This window comes from Neopsephotus bourkii, unplaced genomic scaffold (genome assembly GCF_033783945.1).
Source record: "Neopsephotus bourkii isolate Nb327-2 ecotype Australia unplaced genomic scaffold, CSIRO-AGI_Nbou_v1 NB_1770, whole genome shotgun sequence".
Classification (NCBI taxonomy): Eukaryota; Metazoa; Chordata; class Aves; order Psittaciformes; family Psittacidae; genus Neopsephotus; species Neopsephotus bourkii.
The window spans coordinates 37,938-57,332 of NW_026902244.1; the positions used below are offsets into that span (position 1 = coordinate 37,938).

At 41.9% G+C, this 19,395-nt stretch overlaps 1 long non-coding RNA gene across 1 annotated transcript in view; it reads right to left on the reverse strand.

Annotated features, from left to right (window-relative positions):
• Nucleotides 1–17,790: 17,790 nt before the first annotated feature.
• The window catches only part of LOC133226189 (uncharacterized), a 43,271-nt gene continuing 41,666 nt past the window's right edge, over nucleotides 17,791–19,395 (reverse strand). The window contains exons 2-3 of the long non-coding RNA XR_009729441.1: nucleotides 18,930–19,056; nucleotides 17,791–17,917 (exon numbers count right to left, since the gene is read on the reverse strand). This is a non-coding gene — a long non-coding RNA (uncharacterized LOC133226189). The remainder of the gene's footprint in view (nucleotides 17,918–18,929; nucleotides 19,057–19,395) is intronic.

Genomic DNA, 19,395 nt, shown 5'->3' on the forward strand with positions numbered 1-19,395 from the left:
ACGTTATACCATCAAAACAATCAGGCTGTCAGTATTCTGAATTCTTACTTGAATGCACTCCTACATTGGTAAGAGATTTCTATTTTAAATTAAAACCAAGGACAATATGAATAAAGATGATTTTGAATTCATAAAGATGAACTTAGTTGGATTAAGGGAACAAGCATGCAAACATCTGACACAGCTAAGTTTCAGCTATCTTGCAGCAAAAACAAAGCCAGCACCACAAAATCACTAGAAAATAGGTTAAAAAAGACAGTGTGAAGAGAAGATTGAAAAAGATGAAAACCAATAGCAATGAAGGTTAAAACCCAGTTCACATACTCTGTCTTTTCATGCACATAACTCACTGCGCAGAAAAAAAGATTATCTCCCACCCCTGAATGGCTCAGTGCCTCAAGGAAATGCAAAACAATTACTGATACAGAATAAAAAAGACCACAGGATATGAGGAGGAGTACTCCTCCCCAAATGAAAAATTAAAATTAAAAAGGAAAACAAACGGGAAAAGTCTTACTGCATACAAATGAAAACACACAGCACAAGGACATCACATCAATAGGGAGAAAGGCATAAATGTAGCCAAGCAGGCCCTGGGTGAAGCAGGCAATACAAAAACTTACAAATCCAAGTTCTCCCAAGAACAAAGAAAGCATTCTACCGAGCTAAAGTCTTGCCTGCTCAAGTGATCATCCCCTGCACAAAGCCAAGGAGCATCTCATTAAGTTGTACCTGTGCCTCACACAAAAGAAATTAGTTTTATAATGCATGGCAACAAAGGAAAGGCTGATCCTGATTTTTCACTGTTATTATAAATTAGGAATTACTTCACAGCAGCCACTGAAATTACTGTACAGAGACAAAAACTCTGCAGATGTAAAATGAAGTTCAGGCTCAAGAGGAAACACCGACTCCCTATTTTTAATCCTGCAGCAGAAGGCCTTTTGTTATTGACATAAGGAAGGAAAACACAAACAGCAAATCAATTTTGCCAGTTTTTCAGGTTATGATCAACACAAAGCAATTTCCACACCTGGGTTTTTTTGTTGATTCCATCACTGTCTTGGTGCTTATATCACTTCCTCTGCTGATCTAACATCATGAGATGAATATTTTAAGGAAGAAGCAACACTTGAGTGGCAGCACAAAGTTTGTTTCTCAGACAGGCAAGCTGCCATCCCTCAGAAGGCAGCTGAATCACACAGTGTATAAATAACTGTCAAGAGAATCACTTAGTCTCACTGTGAAATCCCTCAGAGGGGCAGAAAGGTGGGGTACAGAGCAGTCCTTACCAGTCCACTAGCAGTTCCTCTCCCCACATCATCTGTAACAGCACTGCCTCTTTCAAGTAGCAAAGCTATGCATGAAGGCAGATGAGAATGTCCTGTTTCCACCTGCAGACATCAGGTTTGTGAGAATTCATTATCACAATTCTCAAACCCTAGCAGTGATGAAAGTTCACGCTGGTGTCCACGTGCCAATAAGAAACAGCCCTACCAAAGGGGATGGAGCCACATACAAATTGGTGAGGAGAAGTGGTGAGTCACATCCCACCCAGCAGGGGTTTCCAGCCCCCAGCCTTTACCTGTCCCACCCTGAGTAGCCAGGACACGCCAAATACAAAGTCAAGGTCATTCACAAGGGTGGCAGCAGAGAGTCACAGCTTTTAGGGAACACATTAATGGAAGCACACAGAAATGCTTGCCTGCACCAAATCCTGCTTTGAGGAACAGGATTCTTTTAAAGTAATAAAGCTTATGCACGAGTATTGGTGGCATTAAACTACTTATAACTTAACTCATGACCTCAGCATCTCGAAATTAAGACATACATACACTCTTGAGCTAAGATCTTTCTTGTACCTTGACTCTACTTCTTCGCATCCAGAAGTAACAAAAAACGTTTAGGCCTGTCCCTAGCACTGCATTTGGCCAAACCCTCTAGTACAAAGACTAGGGAAATCCACTTCACTTAGACAGACATACCACTGCCTTCATGATTACACTGTCATCTCCAATCTTGGCATGCTCAGGGCCCCAGGTACAGAAGGCAGCTGTCATTCTCTCCCAGGTGCTCTCCTTTACATCCCATTGTATGCTGTGCAGAAATGACACCAGAGCAGTATCAGAAAACATGTCCTAATGAAACCTACTCTGTTCTCACTGTTCTGTCATTGGCTTTTTGATGACTTTGGCAAAGTTTCTAGTACATCAGGAGTTAATATAATCTAGACTAAAATCAGAGCCTTCCATGGGCGATTTCTAACTGTTTTCCACTGAATAGCTTAATTTAACTTTCAACAACTGCAGGAGTTCTGCAGCCACATCTCCCTTCAGCAGACTATTTGCATGCAAAACAGAAGATCATAATACTCTATACAACCTCATAAAAATATGTAGGATAAGACACTAAGCATCACTTTGCAAACTGTTTGCTCTTCTGCTCCTTGTTATGTTTGTATCCTGGCTATTTGCCTCCCAAAAACTCCAGTCCTCCAAAGAAATCTTGAAAAAAGCACACAAACTAATTGCAAAATTATGTCATGAACTTGTCAGGTGAAAAATGAGGACACTTTTAGTCCCATCCTGAAGGCTCTGTGCAGTCAGCATTTCCACTAACTTCAGGGAGAAGCAGCTCAGAAAGCTGAGCCTTACTGTAAAAAGAAATGTAAAGATCCAAGAGAAAGATGCAATTCCAGATGTTTATTTGCTCTGTGAGGATGACGTGTACAGGCTTTGATGGTAACTGGAATTCCCAGGTATACCAAGTTCCTTTAATTAGGATTAAATGTGGAGATTAATATAGTTCATGGCCAGGTATTATTATATACCATACATTGAACCAGACAATGTAAAAAGGCAAGTGTAAGTAACAAATGTCTCACACTCCTGAACAACCACCTTCTCTCAAATTTTCTTAATCTTTTTTATCCTCTGCTTATGGAGCATGTGGTTTTCAGCTCACTGCAAAGAATGTTTCAGAAAATGCCCACTTTTGCCAGAAGAAAAGGCAAAATGCTCAAAAAAAAAAAAAAAAGAGCCAGACTAAAAAATAATCCACACTTCCCTGTGGGAGCTGTCAGAAGAGTTCTCTCTCCTCCTTATGAATGTGGTAGCTATATTCATTTATTGTAAACATCTTCATTTTCTTCTGCTTTTTCATTCTCTTTTGACAGAGGTGATAGATAAGGTCAAGTCATCCATTGCCTAATGAAACTATAGTGTTTTAAAAACAAACCAACCAACCTTTCTCTGCGTAGAATTGGTTATTATTCTTTCATCATCTCCTTTGTCTTCCTCTATCCTCTCCATCTACACAGCAAGTATTTTCTCTATGTCATACTTTTATTTTACACTCATTTTCCATCCATTTAATTCATGGACTCAGGTAAGTAACAGGAAAAGGATACTAGACACCCCCCACACTGATGACAGTTTCTTTCTATTTGATTTTTATAAAGAAAGAAATGGGCTATTACCTACTGTCATCACATCATGTAGGTTAGGAAGTACTTGTGATATGTCAGCATCCAAACATGGTAAATGGTAAGTGCTCTGCCAAGGCTGCTCCTCACCAATGACCTGGGAGGCTCCTCACAGCCAGGATGCCAGCAAGCATGCCTCATCTCACTGCTGCATCCTGGCTGGAGAGCAGGATGGCTGTAGCACAACACTGGCTTTCACATTTATCACCCTTTCACAGATGTCTGATGTCTGTGGATACAAATGAAGGGTTATGATGGAAGTGTTTAGCACCAAGAGTCAACTGTGAATGACTAACAATGAATAACCTAGTGGGTGTTTGATTACATGGTCTCTACGTTAGGTTTTTGAAGGCTAACCTCTCAAAGCATATTTCCATCCCCTTGGTTCCCTACAAGAGGATAAACTTTTCAAGGTAGCCTGTCTTTCTCAGTAGTTGTTTGTACAGTGCCCTACCACAATGGGGCTCTGTTCTCCAAGCAGCTCTTAATGTGAAGTTCAGGACCCATTTCCTTTTATAATCACACAATAAACAGTTTGTGTTTAGTCTTCTATTTTCCTGGTAGGAAAAAAGCCTTATTGACCAAATCCCCTGTTAGCTGTTCACCTTGGCAAGAATCCTCTTGCTAGATAAGAGAGGAGGAAAATTGTATTTCCCAGCAGCCGCACTCTTGAATCCACAAGTAATTTCAGCTAAAGACTATTTATTTTTAACCTCCAAAAGAGATGTTTCTCAAAATTCAGTTTGAGAGATGGAGTTGAAGGCAATTCTTAAAGAGCACTTCAGCTGTGAATACCAGTCTGTGCCTTGTACCTTTGAACACACATCTTCCTGAGCTACCAGTGATCCAGATTCTAAACTGTTGAACACTTACTGTTTGAAATGAGATAGTATTTTGAAGAGTGAGCATGTCTCTGCAGTGTCCATTTAAGTGGAGCATTCTCAGGCAGGTTGGTTGGCTCTCACAAGTACCTACACTAGCTAGTGCATTGGTCTCATAAAGGTTTTTTTTTTTTAACACGGAAGAAGTTAACTTAAGTCCTGACTGAGCGGCTGCTTTTCATTCCTTTTGAGTAACCTCCAGTAGCAGAGCCCTCCACAGCAGCTCCAATGCACCAGGTACATCCACCAGCAAACTCCCAGACAGCTGAGCTCCAGCAGCCTTACCTCCTTCCCAGAGAGGAACTGTCCCAGATCTGTCAGTGTGAGTTAGGACATCAGCAGAGACTAATGATTGGTGTGAAGCTAACATGAGAGAGGACAGAAACAGTCCCCAAATAAAAGCAATGTTCACTTCTCATATGCCTTAGACTCATTGTCTAGCTGAGACAGCTTACAGAAGTATCAATTTACAGTCACCTATAAGGGTAGTTTTCGTATAATGGGCACCTGGTCTATTCCCAGTGAGGCTGAGCCCACCAATTTATTTCATGAAGCTATCAAACCTTAATGGGTTTCTGGTTTTACCTGTCCAGACCTGAGATGGTAACTGAAAGAGATGAAGTTGCATCTCATCACGGGGCTTCAGAGCCAGCCAAGAACTTTCACCTTGCAGTCAGCTTTTTTGGTTTTTTGGGTTTTCTGGGTTTGGGGTTTTTTTTTGGTTAAAGGAAAGCTGGAATCTATAAAAACTTTAAATACTTTGCATTTTCCAAACAGGAACTTCCCTGTCAATCTATCACAGATTTCAGCCTCTTGATCTTTTCTATACGTCTCATGATAAGACTCAGTGCCAAAAAAAAGATTTCTCTTAAAGAGCTATCCCATAAAAATAAGCAAGGGGATTTTATTTTATAACTTCAAATTAGAAATGCATTATTGATGGGATCATTAATTATATATTTTGGATTTATAACCAAGTCTTGAAGGAAAGCACAATATTTGAACATACATAATTGGTACTGCACCATACAATCTCCCTTTTCTTATTAAACACAAACCTCATTTCCTCCTTGTATGAATATTTTATTCTGGATACGTGTTCCAGTTATTTGGCAATATCTTCTACTCCATTTCAGTCCTTATTTTGAAAGAAGACAACTAAGATGTGAAGATTTTCCCATTGATATAATCTAGTTCTAAATTAAAATAAATTTGAAGTGCAATGTCTTTAAAAAACCACAACTCCCAACTCCCTCCTCCCTCAAGGGCTTAAACCCATGGCCTGGAGGAATTGCAGGCACTTCAGTCCTGAACAGCATCTTCCCAGCCCTCTCTAAGTCACAGGAAAGGGCCTCCCTTTCCTGCCTGTCCATGGCTTCCTCAGATTATACGCATTACTGAAAGCTTTTGCATGATGATCAGTTCATTTGTAGGCCTTCAGAGGGCTCTGTGTGTGTGTGTGCATGCATACATACATGTGCATCCCTTTTAGACCAGGAGCAGAAAAGGAAGTCCTGTCAAATTTTCAGCCACCCTAAAGCAACTACATTGTTTTCTATGTGTATGCTTGATCTGAGACTCCAGAGGGATTTACTGGATTATTAACCTGGGTGGCTAACGTCGAGGTACATGGAGGAAGATTAAAAAGCTTTGTGGACATACATCCCAATGTTTTTCCCTTGTGTGCTATCACATGCCTCAGGAGCTGTTGCAGTAGTGCAGGAGAGGCTGTGCTGGTGAACCTGAGCACACGAGAGGCAGCAGGTCAGGATGGCCATGGGCCAAGGCAGCCCTGATTTCCTTCAGCCTCACTGAGTTCCTTGTTCTGTGACAAAAGGCAGCTCTTCCTGCCTTGTACAGTAAGTGTATTGGATGTGAATGACAGTGTATGTCAAACTTTCTTTCCATGAAATTATAATCATGCATTAAAGGATCTTTGGGTTATTTTTTCCTTACATGAAATAAAGAAGCTGGTTGATTCCCACAGACACACACACAATTTCCAAACTAAGGCAAATACATTAGTGATAAGAGATGACGAGCCATGCTCTAATCTTGTCAATCACTCAGCAGTGACAAATACATATAAATCCTTAATTTTCAGAACCAGACCCCCCAAGAGTCCAAGCTCAGCTAATACAGTATCTCAGAGCAGGCAGTAGGATGCTGGCCACACGCTTTAAAGACCGTGGTTCAGTTCCCCAAGTTACCACCCAGAATTTAAGAGTGGCAACCTGGTCCTTAGTCTTCTTGTGTTTCACTTCCCCATTGGTAAGACAGGGAAGCCATGACACACTGCACAGTAACCCTGATCTGCTCAAACCAGGTCATTGGAGCAAAAAGTGACTAAAGAGTACAGTCAGCTGTAGAAATCAGTTAGTTGCAACCAGTTGCTGCACTAAAAGTAACTGAGAGCAGAGAATCTGATATTCTATTATTATTTTGTATTTGATTTCTACAGGCTTAACTACATTATTTAACATAAAAACTTTAAAGCTACTGAAACTGAGAAAACAGTCTTTGGTGTCTTTTAAGCTTACTTCATTCACAGCGTAGATACTAAAACTCCTGCTTTAGAGACTGAAGACTCTGCTTCATTATTAAACGTATGCGCATCATGGCCCTTACAAATCTCTATTAAACTGAGGATTAGGCAAGGGCTGGAACAGATAAGACAGTATATTTTCATTCAATCTCCTTTAAAATAATGATGCATGCAACTTCATGTCATTACTCTTTAACAGTCTTAAGTCTATTTAATAGCACGGTAATATTCCAAAAAGGAAAAGCGAATTATTTCCACATTTAATTTTCATCACAAAAGTGAATGTGGTTCTTTCCATGGCAGATAAGCAGCTAAAGCTGCTTGGTACCTTAACTGGGATCCGACTGCATTAGCTCTGCTACATTACAGCTGAGCTAATGAAACAAAGCAAAATGATTAGCTTCAGACTCCTTAGAGTATCAGAAAGTAACGTTTGTCTTGCTCCTAGGGACCCCCATAGAGGCAACAGAATCGGCAGATGCCACACCTGAACGAGCATCAACTGGCCTGTGTGACTGAGCTGGTTATATATCCCATCCTCTGATAGCACAGAGGGTGATAGCCCCCATACTGTGGGCACCACAGGGAGCAGTGTGAATATTACAGTCTCTTGTCCTCAGCTTCTCTCATCTGCTGTGACAAGGGAGGAAGGAATGGCGAAAAGCTGAGGACAGATCTGCCCTAGCACATGGCCAGCTGTGCTAATCCCTGAAAAAGCAGCATGTCCAGGGGCTTATCCCACTCCCTCACTCGAAAACAACACAGGTTTCTTCTTTCTGCAGCAGTGCAGGGACAGCTTCAAAGAGGCAGGGGACACAATCCAGCCCTGGGCCAGCCCAAGCTGGGAGACTCCAGCATGAGCTCTGTCCACACCCTGGCTCTACTGCTTGTTCAGAATAAACCCAGGAGAAACTGCCTTTTACACCAGTAAGAAGTGCAGTTTTTAAGGCAGGGACAAGCCAACGAAACCAGACATTGCTCTCAGTCTCACTCCTTTGTGCTCACAGCCATGCACATGCACTGGCAACAAGTTTCCAGTCATCTACTTGCCATCAACCTGCCTGACCATTACCTGAACACTGCGGCCAGGATGGGGGTGCAGCAGAAGCTCATGGCTGGGGAGGGATGTGACTATCCCTTTTGCTCCCAGAAGCAGTTTAACGTGGCCATAGCAGAAAGCTCTGCCCTGAGCTCCTTCCTCCAGCTATACCTCACATCTTTACCTGCATCTATTGTTCACTGCCCTAAATCACTCCACCCCAGCAGTCATCACATTTGCTCCTTTCTTGGTGGAAAGTAATAGACTTGCCTCTTGAATGCCTGGAAGTAGTTCAAAATTAATACAGGTTTTAGCACTTACTGTTACAGCATCCACATAAAAATTCTCCACCTTTCCCCATAGGTTCTGCAGCCTTGCAGTTTGAGCAGCAAGCATACTAAGAATAAAGTTAGCACCAGTTTTGCATGGTCAGAGACTCTAAGGCATGTTAAATTAAGCCTAGATTTATGAATGCAGAAGAGATGCTGATGCTCATATATACACAAAGGTAACTACAGGAAAAGACTGTTGCACAATTTTTCTCTGTTAGACCTATGCTTAGAGCTGATGCCCATCACTTAAATTTCTTCTCTTGTTAATCCTAAATGAGGTATTATGATATGATCAGTCCCAGTGTCCATACCTGGTCTAATCAAGAAGCAGGGATATTAAGAGATCTGGAGAAGATGCTCATTTATTTGACAGTCTTTTGAGGCTTTGGAGCATACATATTTCAACACTTTAAACTGAGGCAGGATGTTCTAGGAAGTGAACAAAAGTTAGCAGTACTTTTATTTTACACGTTGTCCGTTTGTATCACTTCGTCCATTTCTTAAACTTTGTTTGTCTCAGAGACAACACTTGCATTGAACAGGATTTTGATCACCCTAATTCTCCTGTTCCCCAAGTACACTGTTCTCTCCTCGGTTTTGTAGGCTTTCTGCTCATTTTAGGCAAAGCAAAAGATTAGCGGGACAAGGAATCCTGAAGTGCATATTACTGATCTTCAGTCTCACATAACCTGCTTCTAGTGGTGGATGTAGCTGCAGAACTGAACCCAGTCTGAATCTTCAGCATTTGGAAAATTCAGTACCACTCACACCCCACTTTAACTGAGGTTCTCCTGCCAACTTCTCCAGCTCAGAGTCAGAAACGGCAGCTGCAGAGAGGTGACACAGGGGACTGCAGGCCATGGAGAACTGATTCACCAGGAATTGCAAAGATCCTTTATCCCTCTCCTTTTTTCAATAAAAAAAACACAGAAAGGACTCTCAGACCCACTATATACAGGCCGCAACCTGAATGGCTTCATAGGCTCATGCTTAGACATGAATGTAAATCTATGTATCTTCCAAATGATGCTGGACATTGAGCTGAGATCATGCTCAAATGCTTTACAGAGCTGAGACTTGACTGCTCAGTGATTTGGGGAAGGGAACATGAAGTCATGGCACCTCTCATGCAGTGAAAGCCACACATTGCCAAGGGAATATTTACCCCACAAAAACCTTGTTCTTCCCATATTTCATTGATGTAACTGTAAATGTAGATCCATTGCTGCTATACATCTGTGGAAATGAGCTGACACTGCGGCTTTTAACTCAGAGAATATCAGATTCAGAATAAAAGGGTATCTGAATTCACGTTCAGAAACTTTTTCTTTCAATGTAATAATGTGACTGATTCCCCCCCCCCAGCAGAGGGTGTTACTATATTCATAGTTCCTCTTTAATTAGCTTCTCCAGGATTGTTAGCTCTTCCGCAAGATTCTTTCCTCTAAGTTCTAATTATAGATACTGGATAGATTAGCCAGTGTTTGATGACCTTTTATACCAAATTGACTTCAGCTTCATGTGCACAAAAATCCTAGCTGGGGAAGGAAGAGAATTTATATCAGATGACTAAAACCAATTGAAGCACAGCAGCGCTGACCCTGTCCTCCCATGTTGGTACGTTACATCGTATAAGCTCCACTAGAGAGAAAACTCGCATCACTCGTGCAGCAGAAAAGAGACCACTTATATAAGCAGAAACCAAGAGCTATTAAATAGATATTTAATATTAAGTTCAACTCTTTAACAGAAAAGTTGTTTGTGCTTAGAAAAGAAAAGATACATTGAGCAAATATTTAGAGCTATTGGTACTGTAATCTGGAATATTTAAAAATGTGCCTTGCCAGGCCACACTAGACCTCAAAAACTAATAGAATATCACTGACCAGCACAGAACTGCTCTTTAAACACTGCCTCAATCTAGTTTTAGGCACGTTCCTGAAGAGAACAGGGCTCCAGCTGCCACAGTGTTATTGGAGGGGAAAAAAAAAGGGGGGGGGAGGGGGGCTACAGAACTTCTACTTGGAAAAAATGCTTTGTCATCCACAATTTATAGTATGAGTCTCAACCATTCCTGAATAGGCAGCTCCTACTTCTTCCTAGATCTCCAGGGAACCTGTGGACACAGACATCTCGCACAACCAAAGCATTTGCTGGGAGGAGCCTTCAGCAACATCACACTTTCTGCCCATGCAGAAGGTATGCTACAAACCTCTTGGTCTCTCTCTCATACACACTTCTTTTCTAGGGATTTGTGATATGTGAAGGACAGTTCCAAAGTTCCTCTCCTCACCTACCACAACTAAAGAGTACTAGAACCATGGAGTGACTGATGTTACTACTGCAGGCAGGATTTTCCCCAAGGATCTTCGAACACAGATTTCATTCATTTTTAAATGGATATGTGATTTTAACCAACCTTTGAAGATACTATAAAAAAGACTGCACATGTGTACAGAAACACATAAAACTAGTGGGGGAATTTTGTTAGGTTATCAGTTATGTATTAATAGTACATAACTTTGCTCCTCAGGAATAAAAATCTGGTAGGTTTTTTACTACTTAACCAGTAATTAATAAGGTTGCAGCAGTACAAATGATTGACAGTGACATGCTCTGACAGGTTATACATAGCAAGTAATGCCATGTCAGAGGCTTCAGTATTTATAGTGAGATGAATGGCACATAATGTGATGCACATGCTAACAATGAGCATAAATATTTAGTACTCCCAGCAAAGCCTACTGGTATGATTAATTTGGCCTTAACTCTGTGTCCCTCTGCAGTCTTGCCTATCAGCTGTTTATTTAAAGATGTATTTCCAGAGAACCCTTATCAAACGTATTTACACATCCTCCCTTCAAGAGCAGCTTTTGGCAAGTACTTTTTCTTCTCGGAGCAAGATCCTGGAGTCCATAAGGGTCAGTTTGGCTTGCAGCAGTTTGGTAAGAGCCCAGGAACCCAGCACTGTCACTGTCACACTGTCAGGGCTCCCCTACATACCTCTGCCATCTCCTGCAGGTAGAGATGGGCCCTTTCTCCATTCATGTCTATTCCCTTGTGGTAGAAGAGGAGTTTGATAGTACTGCACCACCCCTCTCAGCAACTGTGGAGAGTTACAAGGGAAGGAAAAAAGGCTTCCTCCCAGCTGCTCACCCCCTGCTCAAACCACTTTATACATCTGGAACCTTCAGAATATGGTTAAGAAATAATTATAGCAGCTTTCTTACTTGTTCTTCCCTTAAATCATTCACAGTGCTGGTTATTTTTTTGTCGGCAGCTGTCAGTGCAGCAATAACCATGCTGTGACTGGCCTGTGTAGTGTTTAAGCTGTGGAGAGGGAGGGAAAGATTTTCTATCCCTTATTTCTACCTAAAGAGAGCCTTTGCTCACCAGCTAATAGTTGTGATAATTCGCTCCATTTTTAGTATTAACTCCATTTATTGAACCAAAGGACAGGCTCTCCAGGTATTACTCCATGCAAAGTAAGAGTACATCTTAGTTTTGGAATGTTTTCAAGTGCTACCTTTGAGATTTTGCATCCTCACTACTTTTTAATACATAACACTCAACTCCAAATATTTAAGTTCCTATGACAAACAACTGAACAACTGATCATTTCCAGTGTGGTAACAGGGAAACCACAGACACAGTACCTGCCCTCTATTCCCTCAAAAACCTGGAAGGCAGGAGAGATTTGATTAAGTCTTACTATCCAGAATGTCACTCTGCCCATAAGAAGAGGAAGAAGTACAAGCTCATTCATTCCTGTGTTTCCCTTTTACCTGTAAGTGTGGTCCCACTGGCTCTTCAGGCACACACTATTTCATTGCATTCCTACTTGTCAAAGGAGCACAAAAAAAAGCTTGGGGTGTGACCTATTATCAAAAATACATATTATATACTCCAAGTATGATTTTATTTCAAACCCCAAACTAAACACAAATTAAGCAAGATATTTTCCTTGTTTAAACAAGAGCATATTGGGGAAACCACAGCTAGGTATCTACTTGAGTAGGGTAGCAATAAGCAAGCAGAGGATAAACCTCTATTGCCAGAGGCCTTTTCTCATTTTGAGCAGCTTCTTGACAATCCAGTCACACCTATATGAGCAGCTTATCCCTGTATTTATCCACCGCTAATCCGTAATTCTTTATGAACTGAACTCTCTCTCTCTTTAAAATTTTGTCATTCCTCTTGTCATGTGGATAAAAGAAAGACTCATCCCATGCATGTGCATAAAGTCAATGTTCATTTACTCACCTCATGTACTGAACTATTTTATGTTTGTCAGGTCTCAGAAAAGTTGTCAACCTGCCATTCATGGGAATGTTATGGTGTATCCTACTCTTTCAAAGATTATTTACAAGGCAAGGTATTTGCATGAATGAAAATCATGGGATGTTTGGCCTACATTTATCTAACACAGACATATTAAACCCTTCCCCTCTCTCCTGGCACTGACATTTTTCAGTGCAAGATTTCCTACTGGCACAACTAACAGCCATTACACATGGTGCTGCATTACACTGGAAGATTAAGGAGCATCACAAGGAAAACCAGAAGGTTAAAGGACTATGGTGCACCTCTGCAGGGAGAAAATATCAACAGCTGTTCAGTGCAGAGATGAGCACATGGTACACTCAAACAACTGGTGCAAGCACACTGGGATGCCCAAACAATTGGTAACAAAAGCCAGACAGATATAAGCGAGAATTAAGCCAAAATTAATGAACCTGAAGTTTACAACATTTAGAGGTTCACTGATGCTAGCGCTTCAACAGCAGGACTCTTTTTAGGTTGTAGGAGGTTCCTCTCTCCCCAAAAACTACCTTATAGGTGAGCAAAATACCCACTATCTTCCAGACTGCTCATACCTCATCAGGAAGAGCAAATTCAGGTCAAATTAGCTCTTCACTCCTACCAGAGTACTCCACTATCTTCTGCAAATTAACACAGCTATTACCAATGATTATTGGACACCTCAACACATGTGGAAGGGCAGAACCCATGTACCTTGCTTTCACCTGCACAAGCTCTACCACCCACACATAAGGTCTAAAGTCAGCAGCACTTAAACGTTATACTCAAGAACAGTATGTTTAGCCATGTTGAGGAATCCGATTTTTTTGTTACTAAAAATTAGCACACACAACAACCAGCAAGGCTGCTGGACAGAAAGGCGCCTCTTACATTTATAGACCTTTCTCTCCTAACAGCCCCCGCCATGGCAGTTGGGGTTGGACTACATGGTTAAAGTCCCTTTCCAACTCAAACCATGCTGTGGTTTCCCTCAAGAAAGGCAATAAAGGGATAGTAAATGTATTTCTGATAAAGGATTAAGGAAGGTACCGTAATGCCTACTACTATTATGCAAACCAAACATGAAACACAGTCAACATCTGTGTCCCTCTCACTGTAGGAGAGGAACTGGTTCGAGACCATCTTAAAATTCTGAACGTGCACAAGTCCATGGGTCCTGATGAAATCCATCCGCGGGTCCTGAAGGAGCTGGCAAATGAAGTTGCTAAGTCGCTGGCCATCATATTTGAGAAATCATGGCAGTCAGGTGAAGTTCCCGACAACTGGAAAAAGGGAACTATAACCCCCATTTTCAAGAAGGGAAAATGGATGACCTGGGGAATTACAGACCAGTCAGTCTCAGCTCTGTGTCTGGCAAAATCCTGGAAGGCATGCTAAGGCACATGAAAAACAGCAAGGTGCTTGGTGACAGCCAGCATGGCTTCACTAAGGGGAAATCCTGCCTGACCAATTTGGTGGCCTTCTATGATGGGGCTATGGAACTGATGGACAGGGGTAGAGCAGTTGATGTCATCTACCTGGACTTGTGTAAAGTGTTCAACACTCTCCCACACGACATCCTTGTCTCTAAATTGGAGAGACATCAATTTGATGGATGGACCACTCGGTGGATAAAGAACTGGCTGGATGGCCGCACACAGACTGTTACGGTCAATGGCTCAGTGTCCAGCTGGAGACCAGTAATGAGTGGTGTCCCTCAGGGAGTTGCCCAGGAAGGTTGTGAATGCTCCATCCCTGGCAGTGTTCAAGACCGGGTTGGACGAGGCCTTGGGTGATATGGTTTAGTGTGAGGTGCCCCTGCCCCATGGCAGGGGGGTTGGAACTTGATGATCTTAAGGTCCTTTCCAGCCCTAACTATTCTATGATTCTATGTTCTTCCCACCACCTTGCGCTGTTGTTTCATGTCTCCCAAGTCCCTTTCATCCTGTGATGATGCTCCTATTCTTAGTGACTAGGCTCAAAAACCTTACTGCTTTCTATGGTCTGAATTGACCCTGTAAAAAAATCTTTGAAAGCTACTATTAGGATGATATACGGCCTAATTTTGGATGCTACAGCATTTAGAGTCAGACTTATGACTGGGGAAACAATCTCCCACTGACTTGAAATGCAGGGAAAGGTTTCAGTACTGCAGGAGAAGGCTCTCTGGCTGAAAAGTCATATTTTAAAGTTTACAGCTCCTGCTTCTGGCTCGGCGTTGCTACGGCAGTGAGGAGAGAGCCTGGCAGGGCTCTGCAGATGCTGCTGAGCTCTGGATGCGGCCACTCCAGAACACTGTTTTAACTGCTCTAGGGGAGGAATCTAGCAGCGGGTTATTACTGTAAGTACCAAGCTGCCAATCCACCCTGTCTATGGTTTTAAAAGCAGCACAGTTTTATTAAGATAGAAATGACCATGAGAAATCAAGTGCATTTTAGCTTAGGCAGTAAGATATAAGGCAAGAACACTGTGTAGGCCTTTATGGCTGGCAATAGACACCATTGCTATCAACCTTCTCTGTTGTCTTCCATCGTGTTTAATGTGCATAATCATGGCAGCAGCACCTCATCTCATCTCACCCTGGCTTTGGGGCTACAAACAAATAAATCAAGCTAAAGTTGACTCCCAGAGCAGACAGGAGAACCCCTTTTCTCTCTTCATTCTACATATATCTGTTCACATGTCAGAACCGCTCAAAGCACTACTGTAAATATGCATCGTACTCTGTATGAAATCCAATGCTGATTTTACAAATGAAGACAGGATGGCTGAATCTGCCTCCAGTTCTGAACGCTTCAGTCTATATAGAGGTTTTTTTTTATATATTTCAGCAGGATTTTAAAAATGTTAAGCATCAGTTTCAGAAATGGCTTATACTTGGACCTAGATTCAGCAACGCTCAAGCACACTGTTAGAAACTATGGACCAGGTTCTCCAGAAATAAGAAGTAGCTTTAAAACATGATTTTCAAGGCAGGCAAAATGTCCTGTTTTTAATAATATACCTTAGACAAATCCAATCAAGGAAATCAATATAAGCTAACCATTGTTTAGATATGTGTCTAATTACTTTACATACAACCACAACTTTTCAGCATGCAGTGAGAATGCACATGCAAGTGTCATTTAGTTTAGCTTTACCTCCTTTCAAGGTACCTTTTTCAGCTAAGGAACAGAATCTGGTTTTAAGCACATACCTATTTCTGACAGATACAAAACGAACACGTTTAGCACTGCTTCTGCAGATTTTTAACCACCCTCAAGCATGTGGTGACTGTGGCTTACACAATGTGTACAGCTGATGAATTTTAAACTAATCTCTGGTACTGTTTCTACTCCAAGCAATGTTAGAGGTGCCCACTCCCATTGCCACACTGAAAAGTCACTTCCTGACTGCAAAGCAGATGCTTGGATATCATGCAAAGAATAGAAATATCCTACTCAGTGCACTATCAGGGCTGCTAATGAACTTTTAATTCCCTACCACAGAGACTGTATCTTGTCACAAAACCTTACATGGTGAAACTCTTGAGTTCATACATACAACACACCCTGCTTCCTAAGAGAATGATGCACTTGTTTAGTTGATACTAGATCCTTGGTCCAGCCAACCACAGCACATATGTGATCTCAAAATGTCACATTTCATAACTCTTTACCGTTCTCACCCTTTCTCCCTCCCCTCTCAACAACAGCCAGCTCCCTGCTGTGAGCAAGCCATCATTTCCACAAGTGTTTCACAGGCAGCTGGTGCAACCACACAGTGCTCCCAGCTCCAGCAGTGTAGGCAACACAGCACCCCAGGTGACCCCTGAACTCTGGTGCAAATCCACATTTGTACTAAGCACCCAAACACATAATACAGAATGTTTCTTCTCATCCACTGAGGAGATCCACAAAGATAAAATCATTTCCTTGCAGAATTAGTACAAGTTGGCTTGGTAACTCGATGAGTTTCAGTGCAGTCTGCACATGTTCCCTTCAGAAAAGCTCCATAGCAATCCACACCACATTATCCAGAAAGTCGGTACTGACTGGACTGTTAAAAGACTTCAGCCTTAGAGAGCTTTTTATTTACTGTTTTGTTCCTTTCTTGTTTTACTTCAAAAGTTTTCCCAGCAGCTCTAATCTGTGACAGAATATTAAGCTGCAAAACACCTCCTGTAGCTTTGTTGGTCACAGCTACTGGTAAGATCTAATTCCTACTGTTCTTAAAAGGCAAGCGACAGGCTTCACCGGGGCGTACATGACCTTTCCAAAGCCGCAGCCCGGCAGGAATTGTGTCGATTGCTCTAACCTGTCAATGAACAAGAGCTGCAGAGCTAGCAGGAGAACAAGTTCTGATGCCTGTAGTTAAATAACAGCACCTCAGGAGAGCACATTTATGAAATATCCGAAGGGCTGAAAGGTCACTCACAACGAATCTCCCCTTTCTCAGGAGCAAGAACTGCCTTCTCCCAGATGCTGCTCTGGCTGGGGCAGGTTATACTGCAGCAGCCTGGGTCTAAAGGGGTCCAGTGCTTTGGAAGAGGTCTCTTTATAGATGAGGATTTTTTCCATAATTATACTTCAGGCAACACTAAACATCTGACAGAAATTAATAAATCCCAGGGGTCTGAACTTCTTTAAACCAGTAGTGCATGAGGCCCACTCGCCTTCTCACACACACTGTTTTTAAGGACCAAGGGTCCCCAGACACCACCCACAGCGATCAAAGCTTTTGTCCCCTCACACATCCCACAACTAGAATTTGCAAGCCTTCCAAAACTTACCACACCATGCTAGGATTCAAAGCATTCTTCCCAGAGGTTCAACCAAAATGGTTGTGTACAATCACAAAGCTGTCTTTACGCCACATAGCACTGGCCTAAACCTTGACAGCCCTGAGCTCCCATCAAACTCGCTTTGCTGCACACTTTACTGCTAACTCTTGCAAACCCTTAGTAGCTCCAGGGTAGATCCATGGGTTGTATGTGAGTCAAATAACACCTTGTTGAGCAAAACCTGACTATCAGAAAAATCTAAGAGAGTGAAAGTCCCCAGCTGGAGTCATGTGTGGTGCCCTGAGCCTGCACAGCAGGTAGGAGAGCACAGGCATAAGAAAAGCTGTTGCATATTTAAGCCTTCTGAGACACCATGCTGAACATCACAACAGTCAAATGCACACTGGAGCCCTTGTCCTTGAGCAGAGCTTTATCTTACCTTCCCTGCACACTGGTGCAGCAGCCTGCTCTGCACACGCCTCAAAGGCCACAGCGCAAGTCCTCCAGCCTGTCTCGTGCTTTGTGTTTTCTCCTGTTTTCATGCTGCTCTCCTGCTGCTTCAAGGTGCTTCCCTACCTGTCCAAATGACAGATGAAAATCAAACTGACACCAGGTCTCTGTTTACACACATTCTAGTCTTTAGATAATTCGATGGATCTTAAGAAAAGGCACATTTGGCCCTTCCTACACTTAGTCCAAAGGAAGCGAGCTGGGATGGATATCAGTATCGGTACATCTGGTGTGATGCTTCCTGAACTGTACCCATCCTTCAGCATAACAATAGGAACATCCAAAAGCTGAACAGCAATTTCTCACTACCATGAGCTGTTTTACTGCCAGCTTAAAGTGCAAGTGTCTCAGAAGCAGATCTTTTACTACAAGCAATATGAGCTTGAAGTAACTCAAATCAAATGTTTTCCTTTTTTTTTTCTTCCCAATTTCCTCAAATCTGCCATCTCTTGACAACTTCCCTCCCTTGTTTAAAAGCTTTTCTAATCCAGAACAACATAGGAAACACAGTGCTGTGAAGTGCAGACAGTGAAATCTAGCTGGGTAATTTGGCAATAGTCTTACAATAACTGTTTTTTCAAACACATAAGTACACTTTTCCTGATGTTCCAGTTAATATATAAAAAATAAAGCTTAAACTGTATAACTTTTATAAAACCCTAGAGCAGGCGATGCACTCCTTGGCACAATCACATATTTCAAAAATGAGATTTTTATCACAGTATTTCATTTTCAGTCAATCGAGGTCTGCATTCATAGATCATTTTTCACATACATTACTCAGCCACTGCTCTTTCTATCTCCAGTCTGGTAAATATTTTTGCCTTGTGCAAAGGATGTTAAGGGCAATGCAGCCAAGATGAATTCTTGCATTAGTCTTGTAGCTGACAGTGACATACAGCAAGATATTAGAGCACTATAGTATCAGGAATGTACTGTAAGCCCCAGTAAAGGATGTAGCCTAGAGTTTTATAGCCTCAGTCCCAGAAAACAAAGATAAAAGGTACACTTCCACTGTAACATACAGCCAAGTTTAGTAATTCAGAATAATACACCACATCAATTAAATTTAACCTACCAATTCATCATCTTGCTGGAGTCAGGCCAGGTGCCTTTGATGACAGCTTGGCCTATTTCACGCAGTGCAACACAGATCAATAAGGAGGTGGTGCAGCGTAGTAGATGGTGCCCATGTGTCTACCTAAAAAAACCAAAATATAGCTTAGAGTTATTAAACTGTTCTACTGCTTCCAAACAGACATCAGTATTATATAATGTAACTCAGGTGACGTAGGAGAGGAGTTTGGCTATTGGAAGTGCTGTGATTATTTTAATGCCGAAAGACTGCTGTGTTTTTCTAACAGGCAGCAGGATATAGCTTCCAGCAGGTTCCCAGTTACAGGGAGCACGCTGGTGTCAGTTTTATGGCCAGACTAGATACAGCTTAAGAGCAGTGCCTAACCAGTCTCTTCCGAGCAAAGAACATTCTGGTTTTGTATATTGATGGTAAATCCTCATTTCTCTTTACAGATATTAATCC